General features: G+C 40.7%; 45 non-coding genes across 45 annotated transcripts; all 45 read right to left on the reverse strand.

The window, feature by feature from the left end:
- Positions 1-591: 591 nt before the first annotated feature.
- Positions 592-664, reverse strand: Trnar-ucg (transfer RNA arginine (anticodon UCG)). Its single transcript has one exon. It is a non-coding gene; the product is annotated as a tRNA-Arg (tRNA).
- A 301-nt stretch (positions 665-965) lies between these two features.
- On the reverse strand, positions 966-1,038 carry Trnar-ucg (transfer RNA arginine (anticodon UCG)). Its single transcript has one exon. It is a non-coding gene; the product is annotated as a tRNA-Arg (tRNA).
- A 1,058-nt stretch (positions 1,039-2,096) lies between these two features.
- Trnar-ucg (transfer RNA arginine (anticodon UCG)) lies at positions 2,097-2,169 on the reverse strand. Its single transcript has one exon. It is a non-coding gene; the product is annotated as a tRNA-Arg (tRNA).
- Positions 2,170-2,471: 302 nt separating this feature from the next.
- Trnar-ucg (transfer RNA arginine (anticodon UCG)) lies at positions 2,472-2,544 on the reverse strand. The gene has a single exon. It is a non-coding gene; the product is annotated as a tRNA-Arg (tRNA).
- A 680-nt stretch (positions 2,545-3,224) lies between these two features.
- On the reverse strand, positions 3,225-3,297 carry Trnar-ucg (transfer RNA arginine (anticodon UCG)). Its single transcript has one exon. It is a non-coding gene; the product is annotated as a tRNA-Arg (tRNA).
- A 302-nt stretch (positions 3,298-3,599) lies between these two features.
- On the reverse strand, positions 3,600-3,672 carry Trnar-ucg (transfer RNA arginine (anticodon UCG)). Its single transcript has one exon. It is a non-coding gene; the product is annotated as a tRNA-Arg (tRNA).
- Positions 3,673-3,974: 302 nt separating this feature from the next.
- Trnar-ucg (transfer RNA arginine (anticodon UCG)) lies at positions 3,975-4,047 on the reverse strand. Its single transcript has one exon. It is a non-coding gene; the product is annotated as a tRNA-Arg (tRNA).
- A 302-nt stretch (positions 4,048-4,349) lies between these two features.
- On the reverse strand, positions 4,350-4,422 carry Trnar-ucg (transfer RNA arginine (anticodon UCG)). The gene has a single exon. It is a non-coding gene; the product is annotated as a tRNA-Arg (tRNA).
- A 302-nt stretch (positions 4,423-4,724) lies between these two features.
- On the reverse strand, positions 4,725-4,797 carry Trnar-ucg (transfer RNA arginine (anticodon UCG)). Its single transcript has one exon. It is a non-coding gene; the product is annotated as a tRNA-Arg (tRNA).
- A 302-nt stretch (positions 4,798-5,099) lies between these two features.
- Positions 5,100-5,172, reverse strand: Trnar-ucg (transfer RNA arginine (anticodon UCG)). Its single transcript has one exon. It is a non-coding gene; the product is annotated as a tRNA-Arg (tRNA).
- Positions 5,173-5,474: 302 nt separating this feature from the next.
- On the reverse strand, positions 5,475-5,547 carry Trnar-ucg (transfer RNA arginine (anticodon UCG)). Its single transcript has one exon. It is a non-coding gene; the product is annotated as a tRNA-Arg (tRNA).
- A 302-nt stretch (positions 5,548-5,849) lies between these two features.
- Trnar-ucg (transfer RNA arginine (anticodon UCG)) lies at positions 5,850-5,922 on the reverse strand. Its single transcript has one exon. It is a non-coding gene; the product is annotated as a tRNA-Arg (tRNA).
- A 302-nt stretch (positions 5,923-6,224) lies between these two features.
- On the reverse strand, positions 6,225-6,297 carry Trnar-ucg (transfer RNA arginine (anticodon UCG)). The gene has a single exon. It is a non-coding gene; the product is annotated as a tRNA-Arg (tRNA).
- A 302-nt stretch (positions 6,298-6,599) lies between these two features.
- Trnar-ucg (transfer RNA arginine (anticodon UCG)) lies at positions 6,600-6,672 on the reverse strand. Its single transcript has one exon. It is a non-coding gene; the product is annotated as a tRNA-Arg (tRNA).
- A 302-nt stretch (positions 6,673-6,974) lies between these two features.
- Positions 6,975-7,047, reverse strand: Trnar-ucg (transfer RNA arginine (anticodon UCG)). Its single transcript has one exon. It is a non-coding gene; the product is annotated as a tRNA-Arg (tRNA).
- Positions 7,048-7,349: 302 nt separating this feature from the next.
- Positions 7,350-7,422, reverse strand: Trnar-ucg (transfer RNA arginine (anticodon UCG)). Its single transcript has one exon. It is a non-coding gene; the product is annotated as a tRNA-Arg (tRNA).
- A 302-nt stretch (positions 7,423-7,724) lies between these two features.
- Positions 7,725-7,797, reverse strand: Trnar-ucg (transfer RNA arginine (anticodon UCG)). The gene has a single exon. It is a non-coding gene; the product is annotated as a tRNA-Arg (tRNA).
- Positions 7,798-8,099: 302 nt separating this feature from the next.
- Trnar-ucg (transfer RNA arginine (anticodon UCG)) lies at positions 8,100-8,172 on the reverse strand. The gene has a single exon. It is a non-coding gene; the product is annotated as a tRNA-Arg (tRNA).
- A 305-nt stretch (positions 8,173-8,477) lies between these two features.
- On the reverse strand, positions 8,478-8,550 carry Trnar-ucg (transfer RNA arginine (anticodon UCG)). The gene has a single exon. It is a non-coding gene; the product is annotated as a tRNA-Arg (tRNA).
- Positions 8,551-8,852: 302 nt separating this feature from the next.
- Positions 8,853-8,925, reverse strand: Trnar-ucg (transfer RNA arginine (anticodon UCG)). Its single transcript has one exon. It is a non-coding gene; the product is annotated as a tRNA-Arg (tRNA).
- Positions 8,926-9,227: 302 nt separating this feature from the next.
- Positions 9,228-9,300, reverse strand: Trnar-ucg (transfer RNA arginine (anticodon UCG)). Its single transcript has one exon. It is a non-coding gene; the product is annotated as a tRNA-Arg (tRNA).
- A 680-nt stretch (positions 9,301-9,980) lies between these two features.
- Positions 9,981-10,053, reverse strand: Trnar-ucg (transfer RNA arginine (anticodon UCG)). Its single transcript has one exon. It is a non-coding gene; the product is annotated as a tRNA-Arg (tRNA).
- A 302-nt stretch (positions 10,054-10,355) lies between these two features.
- Positions 10,356-10,428, reverse strand: Trnar-ucg (transfer RNA arginine (anticodon UCG)). The gene has a single exon. It is a non-coding gene; the product is annotated as a tRNA-Arg (tRNA).
- Positions 10,429-11,108: 680 nt separating this feature from the next.
- Trnar-ucg (transfer RNA arginine (anticodon UCG)) lies at positions 11,109-11,181 on the reverse strand. The gene has a single exon. It is a non-coding gene; the product is annotated as a tRNA-Arg (tRNA).
- A 302-nt stretch (positions 11,182-11,483) lies between these two features.
- Positions 11,484-11,556, reverse strand: Trnar-ucg (transfer RNA arginine (anticodon UCG)). Its single transcript has one exon. It is a non-coding gene; the product is annotated as a tRNA-Arg (tRNA).
- Positions 11,557-11,858: 302 nt separating this feature from the next.
- Positions 11,859-11,931, reverse strand: Trnar-ucg (transfer RNA arginine (anticodon UCG)). The gene has a single exon. It is a non-coding gene; the product is annotated as a tRNA-Arg (tRNA).
- Positions 11,932-12,233: 302 nt separating this feature from the next.
- Trnar-ucg (transfer RNA arginine (anticodon UCG)) lies at positions 12,234-12,306 on the reverse strand. Its single transcript has one exon. It is a non-coding gene; the product is annotated as a tRNA-Arg (tRNA).
- A 302-nt stretch (positions 12,307-12,608) lies between these two features.
- Trnar-ucg (transfer RNA arginine (anticodon UCG)) lies at positions 12,609-12,681 on the reverse strand. The gene has a single exon. It is a non-coding gene; the product is annotated as a tRNA-Arg (tRNA).
- Positions 12,682-13,739: 1,058 nt separating this feature from the next.
- On the reverse strand, positions 13,740-13,812 carry Trnar-ucg (transfer RNA arginine (anticodon UCG)). Its single transcript has one exon. It is a non-coding gene; the product is annotated as a tRNA-Arg (tRNA).
- A 302-nt stretch (positions 13,813-14,114) lies between these two features.
- Positions 14,115-14,187, reverse strand: Trnar-ucg (transfer RNA arginine (anticodon UCG)). The gene has a single exon. It is a non-coding gene; the product is annotated as a tRNA-Arg (tRNA).
- A 302-nt stretch (positions 14,188-14,489) lies between these two features.
- On the reverse strand, positions 14,490-14,562 carry Trnar-ucg (transfer RNA arginine (anticodon UCG)). The gene has a single exon. It is a non-coding gene; the product is annotated as a tRNA-Arg (tRNA).
- A 302-nt stretch (positions 14,563-14,864) lies between these two features.
- Positions 14,865-14,937, reverse strand: Trnar-ucg (transfer RNA arginine (anticodon UCG)). Its single transcript has one exon. It is a non-coding gene; the product is annotated as a tRNA-Arg (tRNA).
- A 302-nt stretch (positions 14,938-15,239) lies between these two features.
- Trnar-ucg (transfer RNA arginine (anticodon UCG)) lies at positions 15,240-15,312 on the reverse strand. Its single transcript has one exon. It is a non-coding gene; the product is annotated as a tRNA-Arg (tRNA).
- Positions 15,313-15,992: 680 nt separating this feature from the next.
- Trnar-ucg (transfer RNA arginine (anticodon UCG)) lies at positions 15,993-16,065 on the reverse strand. Its single transcript has one exon. It is a non-coding gene; the product is annotated as a tRNA-Arg (tRNA).
- A 305-nt stretch (positions 16,066-16,370) lies between these two features.
- On the reverse strand, positions 16,371-16,443 carry Trnar-ucg (transfer RNA arginine (anticodon UCG)). The gene has a single exon. It is a non-coding gene; the product is annotated as a tRNA-Arg (tRNA).
- Positions 16,444-16,745: 302 nt separating this feature from the next.
- Positions 16,746-16,818, reverse strand: Trnar-ucg (transfer RNA arginine (anticodon UCG)). The gene has a single exon. It is a non-coding gene; the product is annotated as a tRNA-Arg (tRNA).
- A 302-nt stretch (positions 16,819-17,120) lies between these two features.
- On the reverse strand, positions 17,121-17,193 carry Trnar-ucg (transfer RNA arginine (anticodon UCG)). Its single transcript has one exon. It is a non-coding gene; the product is annotated as a tRNA-Arg (tRNA).
- A 302-nt stretch (positions 17,194-17,495) lies between these two features.
- Trnar-ucg (transfer RNA arginine (anticodon UCG)) lies at positions 17,496-17,568 on the reverse strand. Its single transcript has one exon. It is a non-coding gene; the product is annotated as a tRNA-Arg (tRNA).
- A 302-nt stretch (positions 17,569-17,870) lies between these two features.
- Positions 17,871-17,943, reverse strand: Trnar-ucg (transfer RNA arginine (anticodon UCG)). Its single transcript has one exon. It is a non-coding gene; the product is annotated as a tRNA-Arg (tRNA).
- A 302-nt stretch (positions 17,944-18,245) lies between these two features.
- Trnar-ucg (transfer RNA arginine (anticodon UCG)) lies at positions 18,246-18,318 on the reverse strand. Its single transcript has one exon. It is a non-coding gene; the product is annotated as a tRNA-Arg (tRNA).
- A 680-nt stretch (positions 18,319-18,998) lies between these two features.
- Positions 18,999-19,071, reverse strand: Trnar-ucg (transfer RNA arginine (anticodon UCG)). Its single transcript has one exon. It is a non-coding gene; the product is annotated as a tRNA-Arg (tRNA).
- Positions 19,072-19,376: 305 nt separating this feature from the next.
- Positions 19,377-19,449, reverse strand: Trnar-ucg (transfer RNA arginine (anticodon UCG)). Its single transcript has one exon. It is a non-coding gene; the product is annotated as a tRNA-Arg (tRNA).
- Positions 19,450-19,751: 302 nt separating this feature from the next.
- On the reverse strand, positions 19,752-19,824 carry Trnar-ucg (transfer RNA arginine (anticodon UCG)). Its single transcript has one exon. It is a non-coding gene; the product is annotated as a tRNA-Arg (tRNA).
- Positions 19,825-20,126: 302 nt separating this feature from the next.
- Positions 20,127-20,199, reverse strand: Trnar-ucg (transfer RNA arginine (anticodon UCG)). Its single transcript has one exon. It is a non-coding gene; the product is annotated as a tRNA-Arg (tRNA).
- A 301-nt stretch (positions 20,200-20,500) lies between these two features.
- Trnar-ucg (transfer RNA arginine (anticodon UCG)) lies at positions 20,501-20,573 on the reverse strand. The gene has a single exon. It is a non-coding gene; the product is annotated as a tRNA-Arg (tRNA).
- Between the last annotated feature and the right edge of the window lie 252 nt (positions 20,574-20,825).

A 20,825-nucleotide genomic window follows, 5' to 3' on the forward strand; every position in this document is an offset into this window, starting at 1 on the left:
TATTGGTCAAAACGGATACCACGTCTGTGACAGGATTCGAACCTACAATTTTCTGATTCGAAGTCAGACGTTTTATCCATTAAGCCACACGGACGGTTTTCAAATTACCCCTTTCGTTCTTTGGCGTGACTGACGATTAAAACATAAATTGCGGTCAAAATTCGTTTTGGCGCTCGAAGGATTTCGTTACGAAAGCAGGAGGAAATTTCCATTCCACGGCAGGATTCGAACCCGCAATGTTCTTATTCGAAGTCACACGCCTTATCCGTTAGGCCACGTGGACGTTAAATCGCGTAATTCAAACCCTTTTACAGCGAATATTTTTCAAACATATTGCCCAAAAGTGAAGCAGACATCTTGATGATGTCTTCAGAATATTGGTCAAAACTGATACCACGTCTGTGACAGGATTCGAACCTACAATTTTCTGATTCGAAGTCGGACGACGTTTTATCCATTAAGCCACACGGACGGTTTTCAAAATACCAATTCCTTCTTTCTTTAGCGTGACTGACTATTAAAACATAAAATGCGGTCAAAATTCGTTTTGGTGCTCGAAGGATTTCGTTACGAAAGCAGGAGGAAATTTCCAGTCCACGGCAGGATTCGAACCTGCAATCTTCTGATTCGAAGTCAGACGTCTTATCCGTTAGGCCATGTGGACGTTAAATCACGTAATTCAAACCCTTTTTCAGCGAATATTTTTCAAACATATTGCCCAAAAGTGAAGCAAACATCTTGATGATGTCTTCAGAATATTGGTCAAAACGGATACCACGTCTGTGACAGGATTCGAACCTACAATTTTCTGATTCGAAGTCAGACGTTTTATCCATTAAGCCACACGGACGGTTTTCAAAATACCCCTTTCATTCTTAGCGTGACTGACTATTAAAACATAAAATGCAGTCAAAATTCGTTTTGGTGCTCGAAGGATTTCGTTACGAAAGCGGGAGGAAATTTCCAGTCCACGGCAGGATTCGAACCTGCAATCTTCTGATTCGAAGTCAGACGCCTTATTCGTTAGTCCACGTGGACGTTAAATCACGTAATTCAAACCCTTTTTCAGCGAATATTTTTCAAACATATTGCCCAAAGGTGAAGCAAACATCTTGATGATGTCTTCAGAATATTGGTCAAAACGGATACCACGTCTGTGACAGGATTCGAACCTACAATTTTCTGATTCGAAGTCGGACGTTTTATCCATTAAGCCACACGGACGGTTTTCAAAATACCAATTCCTTCTTTCATTAGCGTGACTGACTATTAAAACATAAAATGCGGTCAAAATTCGTTTTGGTGCTCGAAGGATTTCGTTACGAAAGCAGGAGGAAATTTCCAGTCCACTTCAGGATTCGATCCTCTAAACTTCTGATTCGAAGTCAGACGCCTTATCCGTTAGGCCACGTGGATGTTAAATCACGTAATTCAAACCCTTTTTCAGCGAATATTTTTCAAACATATTGCCCAAAAGTGAAGCAAACATCTTGATGATGTCTTCAGAATATTGGTCAAAACGGATACCACGTCTGTGACAGGATTCGAATATACAATTTTCTGATTCGAAGTCAGACGTTTTATCCATTAAGCCACACGGACGGTTTTCAAAATACCAATTCCTTCTTTCTTTAGCGTGACTGACTATTAAAACATAAAATGCGGTCAAAATTCGTTTTGGTGCTCGAAGGGTTTCGTTACGAAAGCAGTAGGAAATTTCCAGTCCACGGCAGGATTCGAGCATGCAATCTTCTGATTCGAAGTCAGAGGCCTTATCCGTTAGGCCACGTGGACGTTAAATCACGTAATTCAAACCCTTTTTCAGAGAATATTTTTCAAACACATTGCCCAAAAGTGAAGCAAACATCTTGCTGATGTCTTCAGAATATTGGTCAAAACGGATACCACGTCTGTGACAGGATTCGAACCTACAATTTTCTGATTCGAAGTCGGACGTTTTATCCATTAAGCCACACGGACGGTTTTCAAAATACCCCTTTCGTTCTTTAGCGTGACTGACTATTAAAACATAAAATGCGGTCAAAAACCGTTTTGGTGCTCGAAGGATTTCGTTACGAAAGCAGGAGAAAATTTCCAGTCCACGGCAGGATTCGAACCTGCAATCTTCTGATTCGAAGTCAGACGCCTTATCCGTTAGGCCACTTAGACGTTAAATCACATAATTCAAACCCTTTTTCAGCGAATATTTTTCAAACATATTGCCCAAAAGTGAAGCAAACATCTTGATGATGTCTTCAGAATATTGGTCAAAACGGATACCACGTCTGTGACATGATTCGAAATAACAATTTTCTGATTCGAAGTCAGGCGTTTTATCCATTAAGCCACACGGACGGTTTTCAAAATGCCCCTTTCGTTCTTTAGCGTGACTGACTATTAAAACATAAAATGCGGTGAAAAATCGTTTTGGTGCTCGAAGGATTTCGTTACGAAAGCAGGAGGAAATTTCCAGTCCACGGCGGGATTCGAACCTGCAATCTTCTGATTCGAAGTCAGACGCCTTATCCGTTAGGCCACGTGGACGTTAAATCGTGTAATTCAAACCCTTTTTCAGCGAATATTTTTCAAACATATTGCCCAAAAGTGAAGCAAACATCTTGATGATGTCTTCAGAATATTGGTCAAAACGGATACCACGTCTGTGACAGGATTCGAACCTACAATTTTCTGATTCGAAGTCGGACGTTTTATCCATTAAGCCACACGGACGGTTTTCAAAATACCAATTCCTTCTTTCTTTAGCGTGACTGACTATTAAAACATAAAATGCGGTCAAAATTCGTTTTGGTGCTCGAAGGATTTCGTTATGAAAGCAGGAGGAAATTTCCAGTCCACTTCAGGATTCGATCCTCTAAACTTCTGATTCGAAGTCAGACGCCTTATCCGTTAGGCCACGTGGATGTTAAATCACGTAATTCAAACCCTTTTTCAGCGAATATTTTTCAAACATATTGCCCAAAAGTGAAGCAAACATCTTGATGATGTCTTCAGAATATTGGTCAAAACGGATACCACGTCTGTGACAGGATTCGAAATAACAATTTTCTGATTCGAAGTCGGGCGTTTTATCCATTAAGCCACACGGACGGTTTTCAAAATGCCCCTTTCGTTCTTTAGCGTGACTGACTATTAAAACATAAAATGCGGTGAAAATTCGTTTTGGTGCTCGAAGTATTTCGTTACGAAAGCAGGAGGAAATTTCCAGTCCACGGCAGGATTCGAACCTGCAATCTTCTGATTCGAAGTCAGACGCCTTATCCGTTAGGCCACGTGGACGTTAAATCACGTAATTCAAACCCTTATTCAGCGAATATTTTTCAAACATATTGCCCAAAAGTGAAGCAAACATCTTGATGATGTCTTCAGAATATTGGTCAAAACAGATACCACGTCTGTGAAAGGATTCGAACCTACAATTTTCGGATTCGTAGTCGGACGTTTTATCCATTAAGCCACACGGTCGGTTTTCAAAATACCCCTTTCGTTCTTTAGCGTGACTGACTATTAAAACATAAAATGCGGTGAAAATTCGTTTTGGTGCTCGAAGTATTTCGTTACGAAAGCAGGAGGAAATTTCCAGTCCATGGTAGGATTCGAACCTGCAGTCTTCTGATTCGAAGTCAGACGCCTTATCCGTTAGGCCACGTGGACGTTAAATCACGTAATTCAAACCCTTATTCAGCGAATATTTTTCAAACATATTGCCCAAAAGTGAAGCAAACATCTTGATGATGTCTTCAGAATATTGGTCAAAACAGATACCACGTCTGTGACAGGATTCGAACCTACAATTTTCTGATTCGAAGTCGGACGTTTTATCCATTAAGCCACACGGTCGGTTTTCAAAATGCCCCTTTCGTTCTTTAGCGTGACTGACTATTAAAACATAAAATGCGGTGAAAATTCGTTTTGGTGCTCGAAGTATTTCGTTACGAAAGCAGGAGGAAATTTCCAGTCCACGGCAGGATTCGAACCTGCAATCTTCTGATTCGAAGTCAGACGCCTTATCCGTTAGGCCACGTGGACGTTAAATCACGTAATTCAAACCCTTATTCAGCGAATATTTTTCAAACATATTGCCCAAAAGTGAAGCAGACATCTTGATGATGTCTTCAGAATATTGGTCAAAACAGATACCACGTCTGTGACAGGATTCGAACCTACAATTTTCTGATTCGAAGTCGGACGTTTTATCCATTAAGCCACACGGTCGGTTTTCAAAATACCCCTTTCGTTCTTTAGCGTGACTGACTATTAAAACATAAAATGCGGTCAAAATTCGTTTTGGTGCTCGAAGGATTTCGTTACGAAAGCAGGAGGAAATTTCCAGTCCACGGCAGGATTCGAACCTGCAATCTTCTGATTCGAAGTCAGGCGCCTTATCCGTTAGGCCACGTGGACGTTAAATCACGTAATTCAAACCCTTTTTCAGCGAATATTTTTCAAACATATTGCCCAAAAGTGAAGCAGACATCTTGATGATGTCTTCAGAATATTGGTCAAAACAGATACCACGTCTGTGACAGGATTCGAACCTACAATTTTCGGATTCGTAGTCGGACGTTTTATCCATTAAGCCACACGGTCGGTTTTCAAAATACCCCTTTCGTTCTTTAGCGTGACTGACTATTAAAACATAAAATGCGGTGAAAATTCGTTTTGGTGCTCGAAGTATTTCGTTACGAAAGCAGGAGGAAATTTCCAGTCCATGGTAGGATTCGAACCTGCAATCTTCTGATTCGAAGTCAGACGCCTTATCCGTTAGGCCACGTGGACGTTAAATCACGTAATTCAAACCCTTATTCAGCGAATATTTTTCAAACATATTGCCCAAAAGTGAAGCAAACATCTTGATGATGTCTTCAGAATATTGGTCAAAACAGATACCACGTCTGTGACAGGATTCGAACCTACAATTTTCTGATTCGAAGTCGGACGTTTTATCCATTAAGCCACACGGTCGGTTTTCAAAATACCCCTTTCGTTCTTTAGCGTGACTGACTATTAAAACATAAAATGCGGTGAAAATTCGTTTTGGTGCTCGAAGTATTTCGTTACGAAAGCAGGAGGAAATTTCCAGTCCATGGTAGGATTCGAACCTGCAATCTTCTGATTCGAAGTCAGACGCCTTATCCGTTAGGCCACGTGGACGTTAAATCACGTAATTCAAACCCTTATTCAGCGAATATTTTTCAAACATATTGCCCAAAAGTGAAGCAAACATCTTGATGATGTCTTCAGAATATTGGTCAAAACAGATACCACGTCTGTGACAGGATTCGAACCTACAATTTTCTGATTCGAAGTCGGACGTTTTATCCATTAAGCCACACGGTCGGTTTTCAAAATGCCCCTTTCGTTCTTTAGCGTGACTGACTATTAAAACATAAAATGCGGTGAAAATTCGTTTTGGTGCTCGAAGTATTTCGTTACGAAAGCAGGAGGAAATTTCCAGTCCACGGCAGGATTCGAACCTGCAATCTTCTGATTCGAAGTCAGACGCCTTATCCGTTAGGCCACGTGGACGTTAAATCACGTAATTCAAACCCTTTTTCAGCGAATATTTTTCAAACATATTGCCCAAAAGTGAAGCAGACATCTTGATGATGTCTTCAGAATATTGGTCAAAACAGATACCACGTCTGTGACAGGATTCGAACCTACAATTTTCGGATTCGTAGTCGGACGTTTTATCCATTAAGCCACACGGTCGGTTTTCAAAATACCCCTTTCGTTCTTTAGCGTGACTGACTATTAAAACATAAAATGCGGTGAAAATTCGTTTTGGCGCTCGAAGTATTTCGTTACGAAAGCAGGAGGAAATTTCCAGTCCATGGTAGGATTCGAACCTGCAATCTTCTGATTCGAAGTCAGACGCCTTATCCGTTAGGCCACGTGGACGTTAAATCACGTAATTCAAACCCTTATTCAGCGAATATTTTTCAAACATATTGCCCAAAAGTGAAGCAAACATCTTGATGATGTCTTCAGAATATTGGTCAAAACAGATACCACGTCTGTGACAGGATTCGAACCTACAATTTTCTGATTCGAAGTCGGACGTTTTATCCATTAAGCCACACGGTCGGTTTTCAAAATACCCCTTTCGTTCTTTAGCGTGACTGACTATTAAAACATAAAATGCGTTCAAAATTCGTTTTGGTGCTCGAAGGATTTCGTTACGAAAGCAGGAGGAAATTTCCAGTCCACGGCAGGATTCGAACCTGCAATCTTCTGATTCGAAGTCAGACGCCTTATCCGTTAGGCCACGTGGACGTTAAATCACGTAATTCAAACCCTTTTTCAGCGAATATTTTTCAAACATATTGCCCAAAAGTGAAGCAAACATCTTGATGATGTCTTCAGAATATTGGTCAAAACTGATACCACGTCTGTGACAGGATTCGAACCTACAATTTTTTGATTCGAAGTCGGACGTTTTATCCATTAAGCCACACGGACGGTTTTCAAAATGCCCCTTTCGTTCTTTAGCGTGACTGACTATTAAAACATAAAATGCGGTGAAAATTCGTTTTGGTGCTCGAAGTATTTCGTTACGAAAGCAGGAGGAAATTTCCAGTCCACGGCAGGATTCGAACCTGCAATCTTCTGATTCGAAGTCAGACGCCTTATCCGTTAGGCCACGTGGACGTTAAATCACGTAATTCAAACCCTTATTCAGCGAATATTTTTCAAACATATTGCCCAAAAGTGAAGCAGACATCTTGATGATGTCTTCAGAATATTGGTCAAAACGGATACCACGTCTGTGACAGGATTCGAACCTACAATTTTCTGATTCGAAGTCGGACGTTTTATCCATTAAGCCACACGGTCGGTTTTCAAAATACCCCTTTCGTTCTTTAGCGTGACTGACTATTAAAACATAAAATGCGGTCAAAATTCGTTTTGGTGCTCGAAGGATTTCGTTACGAAAGCAGGAGGAAATTTCAAGTCCACGGCAGGATTCGAACCTGCAATCTTCTGATTCGAAGTCAGACGCCTTATCCGTTAGGCCACGTGGACGTTAAATCACGTAATTCAAACCCTTTTTCAGCGAATATTTTTCAAACATATTGCCCAAAAGTGAAGCAGACATCTTGATGATGTCTTCAGAATATTGGTCAAAACAGATACCACGTCTGTGACAGGATTCGAACCTACAATTTTCGGATTCGTAGTCGGACGTTTTATCCATTAAGCCACACGGTCGGTTTTCAAAATACCCCTTTCGTTCTTTAGCGTGACTGACTATTAAAACATAAAATGCGGTGAAAATTCGTTTTGGTGCTCGAAGTATTTCGTTACGAAAGCAGGAGGAAATTTCCAGTCCATGGTAGGATTCGAACCTGCAATCTTCTGATTCGAAGTCAGACGCCTTATCCGTTAGGCCACGTGGACGTTAAATCACGTAATTCAAACCCTTATTCAGCGAATATTTTTCAAACATATTGCCCAAAAGTGAAGCAAACATCTTGATGATGTCTTCAGAATATTGGTCAAAACAGATACCACGTCTGTGACAGGATTCGAACCTACAATTTTCTGATTCGAAGTCGGACGTTTTATCCATTAAGCCACACGGTCGGTTTTCAAAATACCCCTTTCGTTCTTTAGCGTGACTGACTATTAAAACATAAAATGCGTTCAAAATTCGTTTTGGTGCTCGAAGGATTTCGTTACGAAAGCAGGAGGAAATTTCCAGTCCACGGCAGGATTCGAACCTGCAATCTTCTGATTCGAAGTCAGACGCCTTATCCGTTAGGCCACGTGGACGTTAAATCACGTAATTCAAACCCTTTTTCAGCGAATATTTTTCAAACATATTGCCCAAAAGTGAAGCAAACATCTTGATGATGTCTTCAGAATATTGGTCAAAACTGATACCACGTCTGTGACAGGATTCGAACCTACAATTTTTTGATTCGAAGTCGGACGTTTTATCCATTAAGCCACACGGACGGTTTTCAAAATGCCCCTTTCGTTCTTTAGCGTGACTGACTATTAAAACATAAAATGCAGTCAAAATTCGTTTTGGTGCTCGAAGGATTTCGTTACGAAAGCAGGAGGAAATTTCCAGTCCACGGCAGGATTCGAACCTGCAATCTTCTGATTCGAAGTCAGACGCCTTATTCGTTAGTCCACGTGGACGTTAAATCACGTAATTCAAACCCTTTTTCAGCGAATATTTTTCAAACATATTGCCCAAAGGTGAAGCAAACATCTTGATGATGTCTTCAGAATATTGGTCAAAACGGATACCACGTCTGTGACAGGATTCGAACCTACAATTTTCTGATTCGAAGTCGGACGTTTTATCCATTAAGCCACACGGACGGTTTTCAAAATACCAATTCCTTCTTTCTTTAGCGTGACTGACTATTAAAACATAAAATGCGGTCAAAATTCTTTTTGGTGCTCGAAGTATTTCGTTACGAAAGCAGGAGGAAATTTCCAGTCCATGGTAGGATTCGAACCTGCAATCTTCTGATTCGAAGTCAGACGCCTTATCCGTTAGGCCACGTGGACGTTAAATCACGTAATTCAAACCCTTATTCAGCGAATATTTTTCAAACATATTGCCCAAAAGTGAAGCAAACATCTTGATGATGTCTTCAGAATATTGGTCAAAACAGATACCACGTCTGTGACAGGATTCGAACCTACAATTTTCTGATTCGAAGTCGGACGTTTTATCCATTAAGCCACACGGTCGGTTTTCAAAATACCCCTTTCGTTCTTTAGCGTGACTGACTATTAAAACATAAAATGCGTTCAAAATTCGTTTTGGTGCTCGAAGGATTTCGTTACGAAAGCAGGAGGAAATTTCCAGTCCACGGCAGGATTCGAACCTGCAATCTTCTGATTCGAAGTCAGACGCCTTATCCGTTAGGCCACGTGGACGTTAAATCACGTAATTCAAACCCTTTTTCAGCGAATATTTTTCAAACATATTGCCCAAAAGTGAAGCAAACATCTTGATGATGTCTTCAGAATATTGGTCAAAACTGATACCACGTCTGTGACAGGATTCGAACCTACAATTTTTTGATTCGAAGTCGGACGTTTTATCCATTAAGCCACACGGACGGTTTTCAAAATGCCCCTTTCGTTCTTTAGCGTGACTGACTATTAAAACATAAAATGCAGTCAAAATTCGTTTTGGTGCTCGAAGGATTTCGTTACGAAAGCAGGAGGAAATTTCCAGTCCACGGCGGGATTCGAACCTGCAATCTTCTGATTCGAAGTCAGACGCCTTATCCGTTAGGCCACGTGGACGTTAAATCGTGTAATTCAAACCCTTTTTCAGCGAATATTTTTCAAACATATTGCCCAAAAGTGAAGCAAACATCTTGATGATGTCTTCAGAATATTGGTCAAAACGGATACCACGTCTGTGACAGGATTCGAACCTACAATTTTCTGATTCGAAGTCGGACGTTTTATCCATTAAGCCACACGGACGGTTTTCAAAATACCAATTCCTTCTTTCTTTAGCGTGACTGACTATTAAAACATAAAATGCGGTCAAAATTCGTTTTGGTGCTCGAAGGGTTTCGTTACGAAAGCAGTAGGAAATTTCCAGTCCACGGCAGGATTCGAGCATGCAATCTTCTGATTCGAAGTCAGAGGCCTTATCCGTTAGGCCACGTGGACGTTAAATCACGTAATTCAAACCCTTTTTCAGAGAATATTTTTCAAACACATTGCCCAAAAGTGAAGCAAACATCTTGCTGATGTCTTCAGAATATTGGTCAAAACGGATACCACGTCTGTGACAGGATTCGAACCTACAATTTTCTGATTCGAAGTCGGACGTTTTATCCATTAAGCCACACGGACGGTTTTCAAAATACCCCTTTCGTTCTTTAGCGTGACTGACTATTAAAACATAAAATGCGGTCAAAAACCGTTTTGGTGCTCGAAGGATTTCGTTACGAAAGCAGGAGAAAATTTCCAGTCCACGGCAGGATTCGTACCTGCAATCTTCTGATTCGAAGTCAGACGCCTTATCCGTTAGGCCACTTAGACGTTAAATCACATAATTCAAACCCTTTTTCAGCGAATATTTTTCAAACATATTGCCCAAAAGTGAAGCAAACATCTTGATGATGACTTCAGAATATTGGTCAAAACGGATACCACGTCTGTGACATGATTCGAAATAACAATTTTCTGATTCGAAGTCGGGCGTTTTATCCATTAAGCCACACGGACGGTTTTCAAAATGCCCCTTTCGTTCTTTAGCGTGACTGACTATTAAAACATAAAATGCGGTGAAAAATCGTTTTGGTGCTCGAAGGATTTCGTTACGAAAGCAGGAGGAAATTTCCAGTCCACGGCGGGATTCGAACCTGCAATCTTCTGATTCGAAGTCAGACGCCTTATCCGTTAGGCCACGTGGACGTTAAATCGTGTAATTCAAACCCTTTTTCAGCGAATATTTTTCAAACATATTGCCCAAAAGTGAAGCAAACATCTTGATGATGTCTTCAGAATATTGGTCAAAACGGATACCACGTCTGTGACAGGATTCGAACCTACAATTTTCTGATTCGAAGTCGGACGTTTTATCCATTAAGCCACACGGACGGTTTTCAAAATACCAATTCCTTCTTTCTTTAGCGTGACTGACTATTAAAACATAAAATGCGGTCAAAATTCGTTTTGGTGCTCGAAGGATTTCGTTATGAAAGCAGGAGGAAATTTCCAGTCCACTTCAGGATTCGATCCTCTAAACTTCTGATTCGAAGTCAGACGCCTTATCCGTTAGGCCACGTGGATGTTAAATCACGTAATTCAAACCCTTTTTCAGCGAATATTTTTCAAACATATTGCCCAAAAGTGAAGCAAACATCTTGATGATGTCTTCAGAATATTGGTCAAAACGGATACCACGTCTGTGACAGGATTCGAAATAACAATTTTCTGATTCGAAGTCGGGCGTTTTATCCATTAAGCCACACGGACGGTTTTCAAAATGCCCCTTTCGTTCTTTAGCGTGACTGACTATTAAAACATAAAATGCGGTGAAAAATCGTTTTGGTGCTCGAAGGATTTCGTTACGAAAGCAGGAGGAAATTTCCAGTCCACGGCGGGATTCGAACCTGCAATCTTCTGATTCGAAGTCAGACGCCTTATCCGTTAGGCCACGTGGACGTTAAATCGTTTAATTCAAACCCTTTTTCAGCGAATATTTTTCAAACATATTGCCCAAAAGTGAAGCAAACATCTTGATGATGTCTTCAGAATATTGGTCAAAACAGATACCACGTCTGTGACAGGATTCGAACCTACAATTTTCGGATTCGTAGTCGGACGTTTTATCCATTAAGCCACACGGTCGGTTTTCAAAATACCCCTTTCGTTCTTTAGCTTGACTGACTATTAAAACATAAAATGCGGTCAAAATTCGTTTTGGTGCTCGAAGTATTTCGTTACGAAAGCAGGAGGAAATTTCCAGTCCACGGCAGGATTCGAACCTGCAATCTTCTGATTCGAAGTCAGACGCCTTATCCGTTAGGCCACGTGGACGTTAAATCACGTAATTCAAACCCTTATTCAGCGAATATTTTTCAAACATATTGCCCAAAAGTGAAGCAGACATCTTGATGATGTCTTCAGAATATTGGTCAAAACAGATACCACGTCTGTGACAGGATTCGAACCTACAATTTTCTGATTCGAAGTCGGACGTTTTATCCATTAAGCCACACGGTCGGTTTTCAAAATACCCCTTTCGTTCTTTAGCGTGACTGACTATTAAAACATAAAATGCGGTCAAAATTCGTTTTGGTGCTCGAAGGATTTCGTTACGAAAGCAGGAGGAAATTTCCAGTCCACGGCAGGATTCGAACCTGCAATCTTCTGATTCGAAGTCAGACGCCTTATCCGTTAGGCCACGTGGACGTTAAATCACGTAATTCAAACCCTTTTTCAGCGAATATTTTTCAAACATATTGCCCAAAAGTGAAGCAGACATCTTGATGATGTCTTCAGAATATTGGTCAAAACAGATACCACGTCTGTGACAGGATTCGAACCTACAATTTTCGGATTCGTAGTCGGACGTTTTATCCATTAAGCCACACGGTCGGTTTTCAAAATACCCCTTTCGTTCTTTAGCGTGACTGACTATTAAAACATAAAATGCGGTGAAAATTCGTTTTGGTGCTCGAAGGATTTCGTTACGAAAGCAGGAGGAAATTTCCAGTCCACGGCAGGATTCGAACCTGCAATCTTCTGATTCGAAGTCAGACGCCTTATCCGTTAGGCCACGTGGACGTTAAATCACGTAATTCAAACCCTTTTTCAGCGAATATTTTTCAAACATATTGCCCAAAAGTGAAGCAAACATCTTGATGATGTCTTCAGAATATTGGTCAAAACTGATACCACGTCTGGGACAGGATTCGAACCTACAATTTTTTGATTCGAAGTCGGACGTTTTATCCATTAAGCCACACGGACGGTTTTCAAAATGCCCCTTTCGTTCTTTAGCGTGACTGACTATTAAAACATAAAATGCGGTCAAAATTCGTTTTGGTGCTCGAAGGATTTCGTTACGAAAGCAGGAGGAAATTTCCAGTCCACGGCAGGATTCGAACCTGCAATCTTCTGATTCGAAGTCAGACGCCTTATCCGTTAGGCCACGTGGACGTTAAATCACGTAATTCAAACCCTTTTTCAGCGAATATTTTTCAAACATATTGCCCAAAGGTGAAGCAAACATCTTGATGATGTCTTCAGAATATTGGACAAAACGGATACCACGTCTGTGACAGGATTCGAACCTACAATTTTCTGATGCGAAGTCGGACGTTTTATCCATTAAGCCACACGGACGGTTTTCAAAATACCAATTCCTTCTTTCTTTAGCATGACTGACTATTAAAACATAAAATGCGGTCAAAATTCGTTTTGGTGCTCGAAGGATTTCGTTACGAAAGCAGGAGGAAATTTCCAGTCCACTTCAGGATTCGATCCTCTAAACTTCTGATTCGAAGTCAGACGCCTTATCCGTTAGGCCACGTGGATGTTAAATCACGTAATTCAAACCCTTTTTCAGCGAATATTTTTCAAACATATTGCCCAAAAGTGAAGCAAACATCTTGATGATGTCTTCAGAATATTGGTCAAAACGGATACCACGTCTGTGACAGGATTCGAATATACAATTTTCTGATTCGAAGTCAGACGTTTTATCCATTAAGCCACACGGACGGTTTTCAAAATACCAATTCCTTCTTTCTTTAGCGTGACTGACTATTAAAACATAAAATGCGGTCAAAATTCGTTTTGGTGCTCGAAGGATTTCGTTACGAATGCAGGAGGAAATTTCCAGTCCACTTCAGGATTCGATCCTCTAAACTTCTGATTCGAAGTCAGACGCCTTATCCGTTAGGCCACGTGGATGTTAAATCACGTAATTCAAACCCTTTTTCAGCGAATATTTTTCAAACATATTGCCCAAAAGTGAAGCAAACATCTTGATGATGTCTTCAGAATATTGGTCAAAACGGATACCACGTCTGTGACAGGATTCGAACCTACAATTTTCTGATTCGAAGCCGGACGTTTTATCCATTAAGCCACACGGACGGTTTTCAAAATACCCCTTTCGTTCTTTAGCGTGACTGACTATTAAAACATAAAATGCGGTCAAAAACCGTTTTGGTGCTCGAAGGATTTCGTTACGAAAGCAGGAGAAAATTTCCAGTCCACGGCAGGATTCGAACCTGCAATCTTCTGATTCGAAGTCAGACGCCTTATCCGTTAGGCCACTTAGACGTTAAATCACATAATTCAAACCCTTATTCAGCGAATATTTTTCAATCATATTGCCCAAAAGTGAAGCAGACATCTTGATGATGTCTTCAGAATATTGGTCAAAACAGATACCACGTCTGTGACAGGATTCGAACCTACAATTTTCTGATTCGAAGTCGGACGTTTTATCCATTAAGCCACACGGTCGGTTTTCAAAATACCCCTTTCGTTCTTTAGCGTGACTGACTATTAAAACATAAAATGCGGTGAAAATTCGTTTTGGTGCTCGAAGTATTTCGTTACGAAAGCAGGAGGAAATTTCCAGTCCATGGTAGGATTCGAACCTGCAATCTTCTGATTCGAAGTCAGACGCCTTATCCGTTAGGCCACGTGGACGTTAAATCACGTAATTCAAACCCTTATTCAGCGAATATTTTTCAAACATATTGCCCAAAAGTGAAGCAAACATCTTGATGATGTCTTCAGAATATTGGTCAAAACAGATACCACGTCTGTGACAGGATTCGAACCTACAATTTTCTGATTCGAAGTCGGACGTTTTATCCATTAAGCCACACGGTCGGTTTTCAAAATACCCCTTTCGTTCTTTAGCGTGACTGACTATTAAAACATAAAATGCGGTCAAAATTCGTTTTGGTGCTCGAAGGATTTCGTTACGAAAGCAGGAGGAAATTTCCAGTCCACGGCAGGATTCGAACCTGCAATCTTCTGATTCGAAGTCAGACGCCTTATCCGTTAGGCCACGTGGACGTTAAATCACGTAATTCAAACCCTTTTTCAGCGAATATTTTTCAAACATATTGCCCAAAAGTGAAGCAAACATCTTGATGATGTCTTCAGAATATTGGTCAAAACTGATACCACGTCTGTGACAGGATTCGAACCTACAATTTTTTGATTCGAAGTCGGACGATTTATCCATTAAGCCACACGGACGGTTTTCAAAATGCCCCTTTCGTTCTTTAGCGTGACTGACTATTAAAACATAAAATGCGGTGAAAATTCGTTTTGGTGCTCGAAGTATTTCGTTACGAAAGCAGGAGGAAATTTCCAGTCCACGGCAGGATTCGAACCTGCAATCTTCTGATTCGAAGTCAGACGCCTTATCCGTTAGGCCACGTGGACGTTAAATCACGTAATTCAAACCCTTATTCAGCGAATATTTTTCAAACATATTGCCCAAAATTGAAGCAGACATCTTGATGATGTCTTCAGAATATTGGTCAAAACAGATACCACGTCTGTGACAGGATTCGAACCTACAATTTTCTGATTCGTAGCCGGACGTTTTATCCATTAAGCCACACGGTCGGTTTTCAAAATACCCCTTTCGTTCTTTAGCTTGACTGACTATTAAAACATAAAATGCGGTCAAAATTCGTTTTGGTGCTCGAAGGATTTCGTTACGAAAGCAGGAGGAAATTTCCAGTCCACGGCAGGATTCGAACCTGCAATCTTCTGATTCGAAGTCAGACGCCTTATCCGTTAGGCCACGTGGACGTTAAATCACGTAATTCAAACCCTTTTTCAGCGAATATTTTTCAAACATATTGCCCAAAGGTGAAGCAAACATCTTGATGATGTCTTCAGAATATTGGTCAAAACGGATACCACGTCTGTGACAGGATTCGAACCTACAATTTTCTGATTCGAAGTCGGACGTTTTATCCATTAAGACACAGGGACGGTTTTCAAAACACCAATTCCTTCTTTCTTTAGCGTGACTGACTATTAAAACATAAAATGCGGTCAAAATTCGTTTTGGTGCTCGAAGGATTTCGTTACGAAAGCAGGAGGAAATTTCCAGTCCACTTCAGGATTCGATCCTCTAAACTTCTGATTCGAAGTCAGACGCCTTATCCGTTAGGCCACGTGGACGTTAAATCACGTAATTCAAACCCTTATTCAGCGAATATTTTTCAAACATATTGCCCAAAAGTGAAGCAGACATCTTGATGATGTCTTCAGAATATTGGTCAAAACAGATACCACGTCTGTGACAGGATTCGAACCTACAATTTTCTGATTCGTAGTCGGACGTTTTATCCATTAAGCCACACGGTCGGTTTTCAAAATACCCCTTTCGTTCTTTAGCTTGACTGACTATTAAAACATAAAATGCGTTCAAAATTCGTTTTGGTGCTCGAAGGATTTCGTTACGAAAGCAGGAGGAAATTTCCAGTCCACGGCAGGATTCGAACCTGCAATCTTCTGATTCGAAGTCAGACGCCTTATCCGTTAGGCCACGTGGACGTTAAATCACGTAATTCAAACCCTTTTTAAGCGAATATTTTTCAAACATATTGCCCAAAGGTGAAGCAAACATCTTGATGATGTCTTCAGAATATTGGTCAAAACGGATACCACGTCTGTGACAGGATTCGAACCTACAATTTTCTGATTCGAAGTCGGACGTTTTATCCATTAAGCCACACGGACGGTTTTCAAAATACCAATTCCTTCTTTCTTTAGCGTGACTGACTATTAAAACATAAAATGCGGTCAAAATTAGTTTTGGTGCTCGAAGTATTTCGTTACGAAAGCAGGAGGAAATTTCCAGTCCATGGTAGGATTCGAACCTGCAATCTTCTGATTCGAAGTCAGACGCCTTATCCGTTAGGCCACGTGGACGTTAAATCACGTAATTCAAACCCTTTTTCAGCGAATATTTTTCAAACATATTGCCCAAAAGTGAAGCAAACATCTTGATGATGTCTTCAGAATATTGGTCAAAACTGATACCACGTCTGTGACAGGATTCGAACCTACAATTTTTTGATTCGAAGTCGGACGTTTTATCCATTAAGCCACACGGACGGTTTTCAAAATGCCCCTTTCGTTCTTTAGCGTGACTGACTATTAAAACATAAAATGCGGTGAAAATTCGTTTTGGTGCTCGAAGTATTTCGTTACGAAAGCAGGAGGAAATTTCCAGTCCACGGCAGGATTCGAACCTGCAATCTTCTGATTCGAAGTCAGACGCCTTATCCGTTAGGCCACGTGGACGTTAAATCACGTAATTCAAACCCTTATTCAGCGAATATTTTTCAAACATATTGCCCAAAAGTGAAGCAGACATCTTGATGATGTCTTCAGAATATTGGTCAAAACAGATACCACGTCTGTGACAGGATTCGAACCTACAATTTTCTGATTCGTAGTCGGACGTTTTATCCATTAAGCCACACGGTCGGTTTTCAAAATACCTCTTTCGTTCTTTAGCTTGACTGACTATTAAAACATAAAATGCGGTCAAAATTCGTTTTGGTGCTAGAAGGATTTCGTTACGAAAGCAGGAGGAAATTTCCAGTCCACGGCAGGATTCGAACCTGCAATCTTCTGATTCGAAGTCTGACGCCTTATCCGTTAGGCCACGTGGACGTTAAATCACGTAATTCAAACCCTTATTCAGCGAATATTTTTCAAACATATTGCCCAAAAGTGAAGCAAACATCTTGATGATGTCTTCAGAATATTGGTCAAAACAGATACCACGTCTGTGACAGGATTCGAACCTACAATTTTCTGATTCGAAGTCGGACGTTTTATCCATTAAGCCACACGGTCGGTTTTCAAAATACCCCTTTCGTTCTTTAGCGTGACTGACTATTAAAACATAAAATGCGGTCAAAATTCGTTTTGGTGCTCGAAGGATTTCGTTACGAAAGCAGGAGGAAATTTCCAGTCCACGGCAGGATTCGAACCTGCAATCTTCTGATTCGAAGTCAGACGCCTTATCCGTTAGGCCACGTGGACGTTAAATCACGTAATTCAAACCCTTTTTCAGCGAATATTTTTCAAACATATTGCCCAAAAGTGAAGCAAACATCTTGATGATGTCTTCAGAATATTGGTCAAAACTGATACCACGTCTGTGACAGGATTCGAACCTACAATTTTTTGATTCGAAGTCGGACGATTTATCCATTAAGCCACACGGACGGTTTTCAAAATGCCCCTTTCGTTCTTTAGCGTGACTGACTATTAAAACATAAAATGCGGTGAAAATTCGTTTTGGTGCTCGAAGTATTTCGTTACGAAAGCAGGAGGAAATTTCCAGTCCACGGCAGGATTCGAACCTGCAATCTTCTGATTCGAAGTCAGACGCCTTATCCGTTAGGCCACGTGGACGTTAAATCACGTAATTCAAACCCTTATTCAGCGAATATTTTTCAAACATATTGCCCAAAATTGAAGCAGACATCTTGATGATGTCTTCAGAATATTGGTCAAAACAGATACCACGTCTGTGACAGGATTCGAACCTACAATTTTCTGATTCGTAGCCGGACGTTTTATCCATTAAGCCACACGGTCGGTTTTCAAAATACCCCTTTCGTTCTTTAGCTTGACTGACTATTAAAACATAAAATGCGGTCAAAATTCGTTTTGGTGCTCGAAGGATTTCGTTACGAAAGCAGGAGGAAATTTCCAGTCCACGGCAGGATTCGAACCTGCAATCTTCTGATTCGAAGTCAGACGCCTTATCCGTTAGGCCACGTGGACGTTAAATCACGTAATTCAAACCCTTTTTCAGCGAATATTTTTCAAACATATTGCCCAAAGGTGAAGCAAACATCTTGATGATGTCTTCAGAATATTGGTCAAAACGGATACCACGTCTGTGACAGGATTCGAACCTACAATTTTCTGATTCGAAGTCGGACGTTTTATCCATTAAGACACAGGGACGGTTTTCAAAACACCAATTCCTTCTTTCTTTAGCGTGACTGACTATTAAAACATAAAATGCGGTCAAAATTCGTTTTGGTGCTCGAAGGATTTCGTTACGAAAGCAGGAGGAAATTTCCAGTCCACTTCAGGATTCGATCCTCTAAACTTCTGATTCGAAGTCAGACGCCTTATCCGTTAGGCCACGTGGACGTTAAATCACGTAATTCAAACCCTTATTCAGCGAATATTTTTCAAACATATTGCCCAAAAGTGAAGCAGACATCTTGATGATGTCTTCAGAATATTGGTCAAAACAGATACCACGTCTGTGACAGGATTCGAACCTACAATTTTCTGATTCGTAGTCGGACGTTTTATCCATTAAGCCACACGGTCGGTTTTCAAAATACCCCTTTCGTTCTTTAGCTTGACTGACTATTAAAACATAAAATGCGTTCAAAATTCGTTTTGGTGCTCGAAGGATTTCGTTACGAAAGCAGGAGGAAATTTCCAGTCCACGGCAGGATTCGAACCTGCAATCTTCTGATTCGAAGTCAGACGCCTTATCCGTTAGGCCACGTGGACGTTAAATCACGTAATTCAAACCCTTTTTAAGCGAATATTTTTCAAACATATTGCCCAAAGGTGAAGCAAACATCTTGATGATGTCTTCAGAATATTGGTCAAAACGGATACCACGTCTGTGACAGGATTCGAACCTACAATTTTCTGATTCGAAGTCGGACGTTTTATCCATTAAGCCACACGGACGGTTTTCAAAATACCAATTCCTTCTTTCTTTAGCGTGACTGACTATTAAAACATAAAATGCGGTCAAAATTAGTTTTGGTGCTCGAAGTATTTCGTTACGAAAGCAGGAGGAAATTTCCAGTCCATGGTAGGATTCGAACCTGCAATCTTCTGATTCGAAGTCAGACGCCTTATCCGTTAGGCCACGTGGACGTTAAATCACGTAATTCAAACCCTTTTTCAGCGAATATTTTTCAAACATATTGCCCAAAAGTGAAGCAAACATCTTGATGATGTCTTCAGAATATTGGTCAAAACTGATACCACGTCTGTGACAGGATTCGAACCTACAATTTTTTGATTCGAAGTCGGACGTTTTATCCATTAAGCCACACGGACGGTTTTCAAAATGCCCCTTTCGTTCTTTAGCGTGACTGACTATTAAAACATAAAATGCGGTGAAAATTCGTTTTGGTGCTCGAAGTATTTCGTTACGAAAGCAGGAGGAAATTTCCAGTCCACGGCAGGATTCGAACCTGCAATCTTCTGATTCGAAGTCAGACGCCTTATCCGTTAGGCCACGTGGACGTTAAATCACGTAATTCAAACCCTTATTCAGCGAATATTTTTCAAACATATTGCCCAAAAGTGAAGCAGACATCTTGATGATGTCTTCAGAATATTGGTCAAAACAGATACCACGTCTGTGACAGGATTCGAACCTACAATTTTCTGATTCGTAGTCGGACGTTTTATCCATTAAGCCACACGGTCGGTTTTCAAAATACCTCTTTCGTTCTTTAGCTTGACTGACTATTAAAACATAAAATGCGGTCAAAATTCGTTTTGGTGCTAGAAGGATTTCGTTACGAAAGCAGGAGGAAATTTCCAGTCCACGGCAGGATTCGAACCTGCAATCTTCTGATTCGAAGTCTGACGCCTTATCCGTTAGGCCACGTGGACGTTAAATCACGTAATTCAAACCCTTTTTCAGCGAATATTTTTCAAACATATTGCCCAAAAGTGAAGCAAACATCTTGATGATGTCTTCAGAATATTGGTCAAAACAGATACCACGTCTGTGACAGGATTCGAACCTACAATTTTCTGATTCGAAGTCGGACGTTTTATCCATTAAGCCACACGGACTGTTTTCAAAATACCAATTCGTTCTTCAGCGGGACTGACTATTAAAACATAAAATGCGGTCAAAATTCGTTTTGGTGCTCGAAGGATTTCGTTACGAAAGCAGGAGGAAATTTCCAGTCCACGGCAGGATTCGAACCTGCAATCTTCTGATTCGAAGTCTGACGCCTTATCCGTTAGGCCACGTGGACGTTAAATCACGTAATTCAAACCCTTATTCAGCGAATATTTTTCAAACATATTGCCCAAAAGTGAAGCAAACATCTTGATGATGTCTTCAGAATATTGGTCAAAACAGATACCACGTCTGTGACAGGATTCGAACCTACAATTTTCTGATTCGAAGTCGGACGTTTTATCCATTAAGCCACACGGACTGTTTTCAAAATACCCCTTTCGTTCTTCAGCGGGACTGACTATTAAAACATAAAATGCGGTCAAAA

This window comes from Argiope bruennichi, chromosome 10, assembly GCF_947563725.1.
Source record: "Argiope bruennichi chromosome 10, qqArgBrue1.1, whole genome shotgun sequence".
In the NCBI taxonomy this organism is placed as follows: domain Eukaryota; kingdom Metazoa; phylum Arthropoda; class Arachnida; order Araneae; family Araneidae; genus Argiope; species Argiope bruennichi.